The sequence below is a fragment of the Schistocerca americana genome, chromosome 6 (genome assembly GCF_021461395.2).
Source record: "Schistocerca americana isolate TAMUIC-IGC-003095 chromosome 6, iqSchAmer2.1, whole genome shotgun sequence".
NCBI classification, from domain to species: Eukaryota; Metazoa; Arthropoda; class Insecta; order Orthoptera; family Acrididae; genus Schistocerca; species Schistocerca americana.
This window is the reverse complement of record NC_060124.1, coordinates 91,979,152-91,994,907: the sequence shown is the minus strand read 5'-3', so window position 1 is coordinate 91,994,907 and position 15,756 is coordinate 91,979,152. Positions and strand designations below refer to the sequence as shown.

Genomic DNA, 15,756 nt, shown 5'->3' with positions numbered 1-15,756 from the left:
GGGAAATGGAGCGGGCTGCAAACAATGGTGTAGACAGTGAAACAGGTAGTGAACAGGGAAGCATTATCGATCGATCGGTCGGCAACAGCTCGCCTCAGGAATCCGAAATGACAGGACACAATTTCGCAAATACTGTAGATTCAGGTTTTGGGTCATCACCGTTTTCTCAAATAAGTCAAGACGCATTTTCTGCTTGTCAAAATGTGAATGTTGCCGGTGCAAATGCACTGCCGAAAAGCGTAGAGAAACAGATTCCAGACACTAATACATTATTATTGCAATTAATGCAACAAATGGAACAAAATCAGAGACAAACACAGCAAAAGCTTGAAAAGTTAGACACAATGGAACAACACCAGAGACAAACACAGCAACAGTTAGACACAATGGAACAAAATCAGAGACAAACACAGCAACAGCTTCAAAAGTTAGACTCATTGGAACAAACTCTTGAACAAACGCGTGAAGATTTAACTACTGAGTTACATCACATTGAAACGAAATGTCAAAAAGTCTGTAATGACGTAAAAACACAAATTTGTGAGCATTTCCAACCTATTTTTTCGCGGCATGAAAATGCATTACAGAATCACGAAGCAGCCATAAAAGAACTGCAAATTATTGTTCATGAAAATCATGAGACCTTGCAAGCTAAATTTGACTCAGTTGCATCTACCGATTCGGTTACGCAACTTGCAAAAACTCAGGATAACTTAAAGGACACAGTAGATTCGATTTCAACACAAATGGACACTCTGAAACTTGGTTCAGAAAAACACACTGAGGAAATAAGTACACTATCGGATAAAGTAGCCGAACTTTCAGATCAGTTCACTAACTTATCTACAAAGGTAGATGATGATCTGAATGACACAACACCTGTAGCCTTCACTGACACAGAAGAGTATGAACAAATAAGAAAATTCAAACAAAATCAGAATCAAATTAATACACAACACCAAAGAGAAATCCGGGAAGTACAAGATCAGCTGACACAGGTAATACAAGAATTACGTATTTCAGAGGACACTCGCGCTCCAACACGGGAAGAGGGACTTAGAAATACGGAAAAGACGCAAAATAATAACACAGGGCATTTCGGAAGTTATGAAAGAAACTGGCAATGTGCACCGAATTTCGATATGGAACCGCCGACACGACGTAACAATGACCGACATGCGACTCGCCGACATGACGATTTTGACTATAAGCTGTTCATTACTACACGTAAATTCAAAACATTTAAGAATTCTGGCAACGACATTCATCCACAAGCATGGCTCCATCAATTCTCGCATTGTTTTCCTCCCAACTGGTCGTTGGAACACAGATTAGAATTTATGTGTGGCTACTTAGAGAATGAACCAGCTGTAAGAATGCGATCGGTAATTCACGATTGCCACAGTGAAGGAGAGTTTTACCATGCCTTCCTCTCAGCATATTGGTCTCAAGCCACACAAGACCGTGTAAAACATAGCATCATAATGATGAAACGTTTCGAACAATCTGAATTTTCCAGTCTTATGAAATATTTTGAAGACATGTTGCATAAGAATCAGTATCTTTCAAACCCATACAGCCCCTCAGAACTCATCCGCATTTGCTTAATCAAACTGCCTGAACATTTACGACATATTATTTTGGCAGGACGTTGCAAAGACGACATTGAAGCATTTCAGGGACTCTTACAAGAATTAGAAATTGACACTGACAATCGCGGAACGCGAAACCAGGAACACAACAATTACAGGTCACATCCGTCGCAATTCCGCGATGAAAGAAGTAATAACTTGACACGACAAGGCTATTCTCACAACACAAATCGTGACCAAAACAGACACCACCCGTATGACAACCGTTGGCAGAGTAGTAATAACTACAGGGAAAGATCACCTCTCCGTGGTAATGACTATCACAGAGACAATCAGAGAAACAGACAATATGGGAACCAAAACAATCATTATCAAGGGAGACAGAATAACTTTAGACGCAACGGTCCAGCGCGCAGTTACGATTCAGGGAGAAATTCTCCACCACTTAACCGACAAGAAAGAAACTACAGGAACTATCGACATGACGACAGACGATGTGATCGTAACGACAGACCTGAATTGCATCAGAACTGGCGGGATTTAAACAGGGCAGGGCCCTCTCGTCACGGTGAATTTGTAGAAGTTAGGTCTCCAAATCCCAATAACGACGCTCGCCAACAAAGAGACAATAGGCAATGACTCACACCGCTGGCAGCCACAAAACGTTCTTATGACACTAACGACGCAGCTGCCGTAGCTAGTAATTACGTAAAAATGGAAGACATTAGGGACATCTTACTCCAAGAACACGACGTAAAACATAACAACATTGCATATCCTGTGATTCACATTACAGTAAATGACGTAAAATTTACGGCAGTACTTGACTCTGGCAGTCCCATCTCAGTAATTAGTGAAACAGCCTTTAGCAAATGCAACAAATCGAACGATTGCCCCACACTTCCGTTACGTAAGATTAAATTACAAGGTGCAATCTTTGGAAAAAGTGTAGATGTACGCCAACAAACCAACTTAGAATTCTTTTGTCAAAGCCACAGCTTCTCTACGAACTTTCTTATTGTTCCATTATTGTCGACGGAAATTATACTGGGAGTAGACTTTTTGAATGAATTCAAAGCAATCTTAAACTTTCACGATGCTGAAATAAGTTTAGAGAAAGAAGGTAAGTCAATAGCTTTGAAATTTGAAGACTGGCTCTCAAACCATGATGAGGAAATTAATCGGCTTTACGTTCTGTTAGACAACAGTTCGGAATTTTCTACGGAACTAGACACTAACAATCACTCTGCAAGAACTGACAGGGATGACATCGATGGCATATTTGAAATTAATGAGTTAATTCAGAATAAAATTCAAACAATTGAGAATTGTAATGACACTGATAGGCAGGACCTTTTTGAGATTTTACAAGCACATTCCACAGTTTTTACTCATAAAACAGGAACAATCAAGGGATTTCAATACCAATTTCGTGTTCGTGAGCATACTAAATTTTGTGTTAGACCATATGTAATTCCAGCACATTATAGGGACCGTGTTAGAACAGAAATACAATCTATGCTTGACGAGGGCATTATTGAGCCTGCAGTAAGCTCATACAACAATCCATTACATGTTGTTGAGAAGAAAAATGGATCGATCAGGCTTGTCTTAGATTCGAGACAAATCAATACGATCATTATTCCTGAAACAGACAGGCCGCAAACGTTAGAAGAACTTCTTCAAAATTTTAATGGTGTAAAAGTGTTGTCTTCCATTGATCTCAGATCCAGCTTTTATCAGATCGAACTTCATCCAGAATGTAGAAAATACACAGCTTTCCTTTGTTTCGGCGTTTGTTATCAGTTTCGGAAACTTCCTTTTGGTTTGAACATTTCTTCGGCAGCATTCATTCGTGGGTTAAATTCCATATTACCTGAGTTCTTAAAACGTCACATCACCTTGTATGTGGACGATATTCTGATAGCAGAAGCTTCATGGGAACAACATAATCGCATCCTCAACAGTTTGTTACGTATTTTTGCAGAATCTGGAATCACAGTTAACTTGGAAAAGTCTGAATTCGATAGGTCAAAGGTGAAGTTTTTGGGACATATTATTTCTTCTGAAGGCATTCAGCCGGATCCTGAAAAGTTAGAAGCAATCAGAGCCATTCCAGTTCCATCCACAAAAAGACAAGTCCGCAGTTTTCTAGGTCTCGTAAATTTTTACCGTCGTTTTCTGAATATGCAAATTCTTGTTACACCAAAACTTTGTTCTCTCACTGGAAAAAATGCTATTTGGAACTGGGACGAACAAGCACAGTTGGAATTCAATTCTTTGAAAGAAGCGTTACTTCACGCGCCAATCTTAGCTCATCCAGATCTGTCACAAGATTTCTGCCTTAGCACGGATTCTTCTAAAGTCGGTCTTGGTGCCCATTTATTTCAAGAAGCCATAGAAAATGACACTACCGTTCAGAAAACCATTGCTTTTGCTAGCCGAGTGCTAACAAAATCTGAAAAAAATTATTCCGTTACTGAATTAGAAGCTTTAGCTATCGTTTGGGCATTTAACAAATTCCGTTTCTTTCTTTCTGGTAAGCACGTAAAAGTATACAGTGATCATCGTGCATTACAATTTCTTATGTCTTCAAAATTAAATCATGACAGGTTAAAACGTTGGGCATTGTTTCTGCAAGAATTCCGCTTCACAGTAGTCTACATTCCCGGCAAGGAGAACATTGTTGCGGACGCATTGTCACGCGCACCGGCTGGGCTTGAGAAAAGTACCACAGAAGGCAACCTCGAGAAAAATTTCAGTATTCTTTACATTCAGAAAGTCGCCTTTGAAAACTTCGTCACCACATCTTTAAAGGACATTGCTCATGAACAAGATAAAGATCCGATTTGGAAAGACATCAAGAGCAAATGGCATGAAAAGACACACACACAGATTCGGCATTATTACCTGGTTAGAAACAACATACTCTTCAAACGCTGCACTGTTGATGACAAGCTATGGGTACTTTGCATTCCTGACGATTTTGTTAATAAGCTCATTTGGTACATTCATTTCAGCTACGCACATTTTGGCGCACGGAAATGTTATCATATTCTTCGAACGACTTGTTATTTTAACAATATGGAAAAGCGAATTCGAAGAGTCTTGTCTATTTGTAAACTTTGTCAAAAGGCGAAACCATCCACTGTCTCACATCGTGCTCCGTTGTTTCCTATTATTCCTTCTAAATTAAAAGAATTTGCGGCTGTTGATCTCTTGGGACCGCTTGTCAGAACATCTAATGGATTTTCGTACGTTCTAGTCGCTGTTGAACTTACTTCAAAATTTGTTTCTTTCACACCGTTACGTAAAGCCACTGGACGGTCTGTATCCAACGCCTTTGTTAAAAATTTCTTACGTGAAGTTGGACACGTTAGCAAAGTCATTTCAGATAACGGACCTCAATTCAGATCTGCTGTTTGGTCACGCATGCTTCGCAACCATAAAATCAAACCTGTTTTTATTTCATTGTACTCACCACATTGTAACCCGTCTGAACGGATTATGAAAGAAATCAATAAGCTTTGCAGACTTTATTGTCACAGAAAGCATCAGCATTGGGACAGATATTTACACTTATTTCAAAATGTGCTGAATGAAATGCCTCATGATTCCACTGCTTTACCACCTACTCTTGTACTAAAGAATGAAGAACCACCGAACAGAATCAGAGAGCTTGTACCTTTCCCAAATACACGTAAACTTCGACACAAAGACATAATTGATTTGGCTCTTAAAAATATAAAATCTGCAGCAGACAAAAGGAGAAAACTACACGGTAAAGCAAATGCAAAGAAGTTGTATATTGGTCAGAAAGTTCTCATTAAAGCTCATTCATTGTCACATAAGAAGAAACACTTGAGTCACAAATTCTTTCTAGTTTACAATGGACCTTACAGAATCCGACGTATACCACATGATAATTGCGTTGAAGTTGAAACTCTGCGTACTAGGAAGAGTAAAGGTTTACACCACATTTCACATGTAAAACCATTTATTGACAGATAATCTGCCTTTTAACTTTGTCTTTGCCATAAAACGTTTCACTTCACGTTACTAGTATGCTTTAGAAACTGTTACCATGCAACAATGTTTGAAGTTAAATATCCAATCAAGAACCAAGAGAACTTATTTAAACAGAAATGACGAATGCATTGTTATAGTAAACAGACGTCACAGTGTTATTGTGTGTGTACATTCTTGCTTGTTTGTTGCACGATTACGTAACGACTATAAGGCTCACATACTTAGAACATTTACCAGTACTGCTAATGAGATTTTAATGCAACATTTTGGTTTATTTGAAAATACATTCTGAATTTAAAGTGCTTTCTGAGAGATACCAGATGACACAGAGGTTAGTTTATGTGACAGCTACACGATTTTTATCACGACGCTACTAATGAGTGACAATTTACAATGTTGCTTTTGCGGTGTATCTGTTTTATATCTGCACAGTTTTCTGAATTCTTCTGGAAATCAAAACATGTTTTATTAGTAACTTTTGTGGTATAGCTACAAGGAGACAGCCTTTTCCATAGCACAACAATACGTTACAGCACAGTACTTTCATCATCACAACAATAAGCGTAATAACTAAGATATCTCTACGCAAAGCATTTCACTTTTGTTTATCATGAGGTAAGTACATTGGCTTCTGCAGAACTTAGCTTTCGGAGGAAAATAACTACGACACTTCCACAGAGATTATCTTACAACAAGATGCACATTTAGCGCTACAGGACACGCATTTCAGTGATCAATTTTATACTTAAAACATTTATTTTTAAAGATTTTTGAATTACAAAGAAAGTTTTCCGTGATATATTTCATTCCATTGGTGTAATCTGTAACACCTGAGGGTATAATTACATTAATCCTCAGGGGGGTACGCGCTTACTTTGTGTACCATGTGTTTGGCAAGCACAAGGAGCCCTAGCTAATATGGTATTTGCTTATACAACTTTACACATTGGTACCATATTTCTCTAACACACAAATTACACAGCTATCTGATCATTTAACTGAGAGATAAACATGTTTTTTACTACGTCAGAGACACATGTTTACGTAATTACACCGTTGGATAACTTCACACTTATGAAACTGTATTTTGTCTGTACTTTGTAAACTGCTCATATTTTTCGGAATCATTGTGATACTATGAGAGCTTTGAATGACGTATTTCGTATGGAGTCATGATTTTTAAAGTACGTTTCAGGCAGATGACACTTTTGACATGAGCAGAGAATTATTTTAGGCTTAGAAATTATTACGACGATTTTAAGATTTGACTGAAGTGTTATGATGTTATTATTACGACGACGATGTGTACTATGCTGTTGAGGTATGTTTATGATAAATAAGCTGATGCTATATGAGGAATCTGATTATGCTATGTAGCTATTATGATGAAATATTGAAGACGTGTTGATGAATATGAATATGTATATGTATAATGAGGTAAGGAATAATGAGTAGTGTTTAGGGACTCTGATTTATGAAAAGGATGTTGGAAACCAAGAAACGTACTTTAAGAGTTATGAAATGTGTGACTGTATCACAAGGCTGACGAATATTTTTTTTTTGGACGCTTATATTTATAGGATTTTGTTTCTACAGATTTGCAACGCTAATTCTTGACCTGTGAAATATTTTTAAATGTGACTGCAACGGTAGCAGAAACTGCTGTCGTAAATATTTCCGTACGAAAGTTAAGTGACCACCTGCACGTAATGCGTCGCGGGCACCCAGCTGTGTCAGACGCCTGGAGAAAAAGCCATTATTGCGAGCCCTTTTCAGCGGCACAGGTAGAAAAAAAAAAGGGGACGTGGGACGTGTCAAACACCTGGAGAACTAGCCATTAGGGTGTGCCTTTCATCGCTAATGCGACACCCTCGTTACTTGAAAACATATGATTACTCGCACTTTGTGCTAATTACTGAAATGCTTATGAATTGATGGGAAATATTCGTACATCTGCACACCTGATTACGACAAGCGTCTTTCTACGAGAGTTGAGAGCTACTAACTTATGAAATGTCACATGACTACTGAATGATATTTTTATGCTTTGCTTTTCATAGTTGCTTATTTCATTTGACACCTGTTTTCCAGCTGTGTTGCAGCATTGCTTTTATAAAATAAAATGCATTTGCTAATGTGAACACTTTCTGTCAACAGATCTATTAAATAATTATTTTATGATCCACATTCTTTAAAAAAAAAAGGAGCACTTGGAAAGGAAAGAACAATAAGAAGGAACTAATAACAGTAACACATAATTTTCTTTTCAAGTACTTGGTAATTTCTTTTGTAGAATAAATTGTGATGCATCACTCTAATGTTAAGATGTGACATAGGTATTAGACATGGCCATTTCAGTGTAATATTTTTTCTGCTTGCGCTATGTCATGTTTAGGTATAAGTTGCTGCTGTTTCCCAGGCATAGTGTTATTGAATTTGACTTTTGCTCATTTATGCTGCTAGCTTTGCCAATTTGCATTTTTTGCATTGCTGTTTATAATAATTGTTTTACGTGCTGCTGCATTGCCTCGTCCCTTAGTTTAGCATCTGAGCTCAGTAGATTTAAGTTAGCTTAAGAGGGGGTAGACTATATGAGAAACTGACTATGGAGAATAGGTAAAGAATGCATTGCGAAGTTATATAAAAAGGATTTGGGCCCAAATGAGTATTGTACAATCAGAAATAATTATTTTGAAAGAAATATGAATAGAATACAGAAAGCATGCTTGGATAAGATTTTTTTGGGGGAAGCAAAGGTTGAAATAAGACGAAAGATCTATAGAATGAAGTTTTGGGTTGGACTGCAGTACCAAATGTTACACTGAAAACGAACCCTGTCCTTTCCTATTGGTGTTATCCCACTATGTGTTTGTGTACCCTTGTGTAGTTGTTTTCTTCCTGTCTCTGTGTAGTTTCATAGAATTTTTCCCTCTTTTAATATTAAGCTACATTCACTATGATGAGGAATACTGTTATCATCAAATATAATTGGCATTAATAATATGTTATTTACTTTGTAAAGATGTTAGACATTATTCATTCTGTTTAAGTGCTCATGTATAAAGTTGATGTTCCAAAAGTTATTCTGATATTTTATGTATCTACTTATGTCATAATTCCTGTAACACAGATGTATATGTCTATTTCTATTCTTTTGTAAAGCCTGTTTTGCTACAAATGTTATCTGTATTGTTATGTTCTTTAATGATGTATTTTGTACCTTTGTTATTGTATTCTTCTGTTATAAAATTGTAATTGTCACCAGTTCATGATATTATTAACTTGTAAGTTACATTTCACTGCACACGTTTCTGTTGGTCATAGTATATGGACAATATGTGAGAAGTTGGGACTGTTAGTGTTTGCACATGTGTTACTAATTCAGCAAGGGAATGGATAACAGCATTGCTCGTTCTAAGGACAATTCCAAAAAACTTTGTGAGTGCACAAGTGGTGGCTTATGGACTTGCTATATTCTCCGCAAGACTCTTCAATGGTGAATGTGCACCTGCACAATCGCAACAGATGGCTGCTGGCCATCTCTACAAGGACTACAGTGGGTCTACACCTTTGCTGACTCACCAATGCCATTATCTCTACAAGGACTACAGTAGGTCTACATCTTTGATGATTCATCAATACCATTATTTCTACAAGGACTGCAATGGGGTCTGCACCTCTGGTGGCCCACCAATACCGTAATCTCTACCAGGACTACAGTGGGTCTGCTCTGTGATGACCTACCTACCAATATTCATCAAAACTTCGACTGACTCTGCAGTGGGTTTGCTCTGTTGTGGCCCATTACCTGTCAGCATGTCGAGAGTCAGCACTGACTTTCTGTTGGAAGGACAACACTACTTCTTCAAGACTGCATGGAAATCCACTACTTCCGTGTGCATTTTCTTCTACTGCTCAGACTTTGAGAAAAACACTATTTTACTGTGATGAACAATGTGGACTGTCTTTATGGACTGTGAGAAATTTTTAGCTTTTGACCAACGTTGTATCAATAAGTGTGTGCATTTGATTTCTTTGTTATTGTAATTATGAAAAATTTTTTTCAATTCTGTATTGGCCACTGCCCAATCCTATTTGTAAAAATTTTTGTGGGGAGCATGGGGGCTATGTAAGTAGGCTGTTTAGGTTTTTTCATTGGTAACGCCACCTCTGTATGAAAATCACTGGCTGTGCTGTGGGCAGTCTGTGTCTGCTTTGCATTGTTGTAATACTCGCCATTGTAGTGTTGGGCAGCGGCAGCTGGCTGTGAACAGCGCGTAGCGTTGCGCAGTTGGAGGTGAGCCACCAGCAGTGGTGGATGTGGGGAGAGAGATGGCGGAGTTTTATAATTTGTCATGAACTGATATATATATTATGACTTGTGATGATATTAAGGTAAATACATTGTTTGCTCTCTATTAATATCTTTCATTTGCTAACTACCCCTATCAGTAGTTAGTGCCTTCAGTAGTTTGAATCTTTTATTTAGCTGGCAGTAGTGGCGCTCGCTGTATTGCAGTAGCTTGAGCAGCGAAGATTTTTGTGAGGTAAGTGATTTGTGAAAGGTATAGTTTAATGTTAGTCAGGGCCATTCTTTTGCAGGGATCTTTGATAGTCAGATTGCGTTGCGCTAAAAATATTGTGTGTCAGGTTAAGGACAGTCCTGTAAAATTGTTCTAAGGGGACGTTTCATAAAGTTCACGGGCTTCACCTTATAAACAAGGATTTTAGTACATTAGTTGACCGCGCGTACCTAATAGAAGCAAGATCGGACTTATACTCAGTCAATAACTACAGTGATGCATCAAGCAAATGTAAAGTATAATTACTCTTTCGCATGGACAAGAAGTACACACAGTAGATGCTACCTGTAATTAACAATTCGGTCGCCAGCCTACTTAGGCAATGAGTGAGTTTTTCCTTGTACAAGTGGGTGCATGTACAAGCATAACTACACGTAGTAAAGTTGCGTTATACGGCAAAGTTTGGAACCAGAAAAATCCACTGAACTAAAGTTTTCTCTTTTAGTACTAATTTGAACGAGCTATAAATACACAACACCACACAGCAATGATTACTACGAACTACATTTTGTATATTGGTCAGACTGAAATCGGGCATAGATTGCCCTAGCATTAGCAATCTCGAAAGTACACACACTACGTCACTATTAAGGATGGAAAAACACTAATACACTTAGGATTAATATATAATTTAGCTTTACTGGTCAAATCTGATCAACACATTTCAAGGTTTGCAAGAATGGACAAGAGAAAGGGGGGGGGGGCCTGAAACTGTTATAGTCGTTATACTGAAACTGTTAAGTACTGAAGGCAAATTAACATTCAAAATTATCAATCTATGGATAACTACTCTTTTGTCTTACTTCTGAATAATTTAACTGTCATTATTTCTGTCTCAAATTAATCAAATAACATCGCTACCTCAATCCAACAAAAACTCTCTTCCAATTTAGTCACACTTTTGTTCTTTCTCAACATTTGCAATAACACATAGAAATTTTAGGCTCCTTTATGGCATAGATTAATCTGCTGATAATTTTCATTAACACTAACATTAAACTTTCAGTTTAGGATACTCGAGTTGCACAATACGAGGTAAGGATCCTGTCTAGGTCAGTGATTAGGATAAGTCACGGCTCATGCAATTCTGGTAAAAGTCACGTTATTATTGAACAGTCAGAAACATTTTCGACACTGGTCCACACAGATACACTTCTAAAGATGAAATAAATGTTTGACCTGTGCAAGTCGGTGCGGCGGTTGTCGGGCAGCGAGGTAGCGGGCAGCACGGCACGCATACAAGCACGGCTAAGGCTCACAATACATCGGCACTTTCCATCTTCTTAGCGTCGTAATCTTTCCAATTTTGTGCCTCAGAATATAGCCATGCCAAGTAGTCGTCGGAATCGGTTCATCCGAGGCTCAATGGAATCCACTTTTCCTGGGTAGCCTCCTCGGTACAGTACGTGTACTTCCGACTGTTGCTCGCCTCCGACTGTTATAATGTGCCCGTTGTGCCGAACCGCGCCAGTGTGCCTTTTCCCGCCTCGCCTGCCTCCATCTTTTCCCGCTCCCCTACAGGTAGGGTATTCACCACAGGTTTTCTACTACACATATCCTAATGCATTACCTACGTATGGACCAAGTGTATAAATTACAATTTTCACATCTTACAATAGTATTTAACATTAAATACACTTTCCTTAGATTACCACATTATTTGAAATCTAACATAAATAATAATATTCGTTTCAAAAGTTGCTCACAGTTTCTTTAACATGACACGAAAAGAATCGAAAAAGAAATTCATCACATTGCTTATATTAATTTATCTAAATTCATAAAGAGAAAAAAATTATTATATGTATAGTTGTCGTTACAAGTTCCATATAACCAGTGCCGATTGAAAATCAACACCAACGTAGATCCAAGTCCATCGCGCCCCTAACACACAATCACTGGTGAAGCGTTTCCCAGTGTTGTGACCAGGAAGCCAGCACGAGGTAAATTATCCATAGTTACTGCAGTCGGCAACTTCCCTCTCCACGCCGGCGAAGCCGCGTAACTCCCCTTCAACCCCCCCATCCCCCCACCCCCCTCTCACCGCCCAGATGAGTAGAATTCTCTGTGCAAAGGTATGCAAGCGTAACAACCATCAATGCGCGTACTCGCACGGATCACAGTGCTTACGTTATTGCCTAAGCTACGTCATTTTCAAGTAGAGTTTCTTTGACACCGGTGAGGAATAATGATACTATGTTGTCGCTGCAGGTAAATTATATTAGCCATGATTAATTTAAGAGGGAAATTGTCTAACATTTCCACTGTTAAATCGATCCAAAAGCACTCTTAGATTTAATTGCTATTAGTTTCATCTTTATTAGTCCGATTGGCATTTAACTAATAGATTAGGCATACCATTATGGCGATATTACGCTTTATAGCTATGTCTACAGTTTTCAGTTCAGTAATGTTTGCTCTACGTATAATTGTTAAATTCATGAAAGCTTCACAAAGTTGATTTACTTAGAATATCTATTTACTAATGTATCGTGCAATAATTTTCTGGGTTAATTCAGCACATTTTCACAGCGATGTGCATTAAGAATAATATCTGTAGTTCATCGGTGAACCCTTTGTAGTTTCTTTTTTTTAAAAAAAAATTACACAATCAACCCTGTGATATTTACTCCTTTATGAAGTTAGAAAAAGGTCTTACAGTTTGTAAAAAAATATAGCTTTCATAAACATAGCACAAGGAAGAAAAATAGCCTCCACTATCCACGACTTAAACTTACTCATGCCCGAAAGTGACAAAGCATTCAGACATAAAAAGTGTTTGGCAGTCTCCCTTCTGGATTAAATGTACTGGCGAGAAACAATTTTAAAAACTAATTGTAATTAGCTGTGCTTGACTGTCTCTTCACTCCATACATTAATATGTGAATAGATAAGAACAGTGTTTAGATATGTTGCATATTTTATATCAAGATAAAAGTCCAAGTCAGTTATGTTTATGACCATTACGTAGCCACACTCCACAGAGAAAAAATACTGTATGTGCTTTGTAAACGTACTGACACATTCCACATCACGGAGAGTAACAACAAATATGTCCCATGGAACAGCAGGAATTATTACGACACTGATACGTCAGGTTGTTAAGGTCGCTGGATCACCGCAGTGTCAGCATTTCGTGTGTGAATAAAGTATCACTATCTTTATAGTAGTCGGCTGACTGGACTCACTGCCAATGAGCCTAAAATGTTACAACATGACTGGTCGCGTTTGCGATAGCTCATCTTGCCGCCTTCTTACGTAGAACGAGAAAAGTGATATTTCTGACAGCAAGAGGCTGCGACTTGGGCATTAAAGAGGAGTGTGGGGGGGGGGGGGGATTTCAATTTCTCTATCAGATCTCATCAGCGAATTTTAACTGAATAAAGCTGTAGATCAATTTATTGGATTGTAAAAGGCAACGCCAAGTACGGCCTGCGGCTAAATTACCTAATAAAACATTTAGCCTGCCGCCGAGTTACTGTGGCGGAAAGCTTTTCAAGAAAGTTTTTCATGAATAAAATTAAGCGCAATTAACTTGAAATTCTAGTGTTGTATTCTTGTTGCTACGTTGACTCGATTGCGGAAAACTGACTATAAACGAGAGGAAATGAAAAAAAAAAGAAACGCTAGACTGAAATGCCAGCAAGTTTCTTCTTGCCTGTAATTCAGTTTAATGCGTGCTAGACGGTCCAGAAGTGACACGATCTTACTTACGTGTGGCAATATTTTTCGCCATGATAATGGTCTCATAAAGCCGAATTGCACATGCCGAAGGAAATGCTTGGCTCAACATGACTCACTCATGAGTATTCCTATAATTCTCGTTCCCCTGAACCGCTATTACCTGAACAGCATATCCCAACATATGAAAACAAATTCTAGAACTGCAGCAGTGCGATACATATTTTTGAGGTTTTTATTTTTCAGCCAGTTGTAGTAATCAGGAGTTATGCCTAAGTACAGATTCGGAAAAGATCACCACAGAGGCTTCTTTTACATGCCGGATCCGATATAAAAGACTGCTTACATAGACCTAGCATCAGCAATAATCTGGTTATACAGTACTTTATTGGGTTAAAGATATACCTGCTGGTCTGAGTTGTCGGACCGTGTTATTTTCTACCAAATGGCACTGTAAATTCTGTGACACAACATTCTAAATTCTATAACAAATCCATGGCAAATAAAGTACATTTTGTGGAACTCATTATAGAGTAGTGGTTACAGTATAGTAGCCTGAAGCAAGCGCCCGCCGCTGTGGCCGAGCGGTTCTAGGCGCTTCAGTCCGGAACCACGGGACTGCTGCGGTTGCAGGTTCGAATCCTGCCTCGGGCGTGGATGTGTGTGATGCCCTTAGGTTAGTTCGGTTTAAGCAGTTCTAAGTTCTAGGGGACTGATGTCCTCAGCTGTTAAGTCCCACCTGACGCAAGCTAGTTATGTCCCTGCCGTGAACCATACAACGTACAGAAAGCAGATCTATGATAATTTGATGGCCGAAAACGTTCTGCGGGGCTAATTTAATAAAAAAAATGGCTCTGAGCACTATGGGACTTAACATCTGAGACTGTAGCGCCTAGAACTGCTTGGCCACACCGGCCGACTGCTAATTTAACATCTCAAGTTACAGTCTTCCAAATCATTACCAACAGACAAAGCCGAAATCGTCCTAAATACAACAAACATGATCAGATCCTTAAATTGAGGTATCTGCTGCATTTGTGGGCAGGTGTGCAGAGGCTGCTACAACAAGATGCGAACTACTTGTCATGTGTAGGGCACAGTATTTACGAGCATTATCAGTAAGAGAGAGCAAGAGAGAAACAGTGATAGTGAGAAGAGACTGTAGTGGTAGGACAGAGTGAAGGCGACTGTGGCTGCGACACAGGAGACAATGACAGAGAGACACAAACAAATAATGACAATGAGTTGGAACTATATATGACGGTAGTATCTGCTCCCGAAAGAACAGTTACCGTGGATGACCATGCAGCTTTGCTAGAAATGAAATGATAATTAAATAGACACCCTAGCTGCAAGCAGGCGTTCATACACTTCATTGGGGACATGTTGAAAATGTGTGCCCCGACCGGGACTCGAACCCGGGATCTCCTGCTTACTCGTACGGGACTTGGTAGATTAATCTGCCACGAGTAATGAGTATGATGGGCAAACATCTATTAGGCGCACTACGAATGTAGTGTTGTGGACATGTTGGGAATGTGGATCTCACGGGGAGCGTGCAAGGGATAAGTCCCTGCAGACACACTATTCTCTGTGCCCGCGGTGGCTCAGATGGATAGAGCGTCTGCCATGTAAGCAGGAGATCTCGGGTTCGAGTCCCGGTCGGGGCACACATTTTCAACATGTCCCCAATGAAGTGTATTAACGCCTGCTTGCAGCTAGGGTGTCTATTTAATTATCATTTCACAATGAGTTGGGCTGAACGAGTGAGTGAGAAAGGGGAACTGGGAGTGCATGGATATGAGAGACTGCGATGTACTGCTGGTTATGAGTGAGTAGTTGGGAGAGATTGTGGGAGTCTCAGGTGAGCT

The 15,756-nt window shown here is 39.0% G+C and overlaps 1 non-coding gene across 1 annotated transcript; it reads left to right on the top strand.

Annotated features, from left to right (window-relative positions):
* Positions 1-15,480: 15,480 nt before the first annotated feature.
* On the top strand, positions 15,481-15,555 carry Trnat-ugu. The gene has a single exon. It is a non-coding gene; the product is annotated as a tRNA-Thr (tRNA).
* Positions 15,556-15,756: the final 201 nt, after the last annotated feature.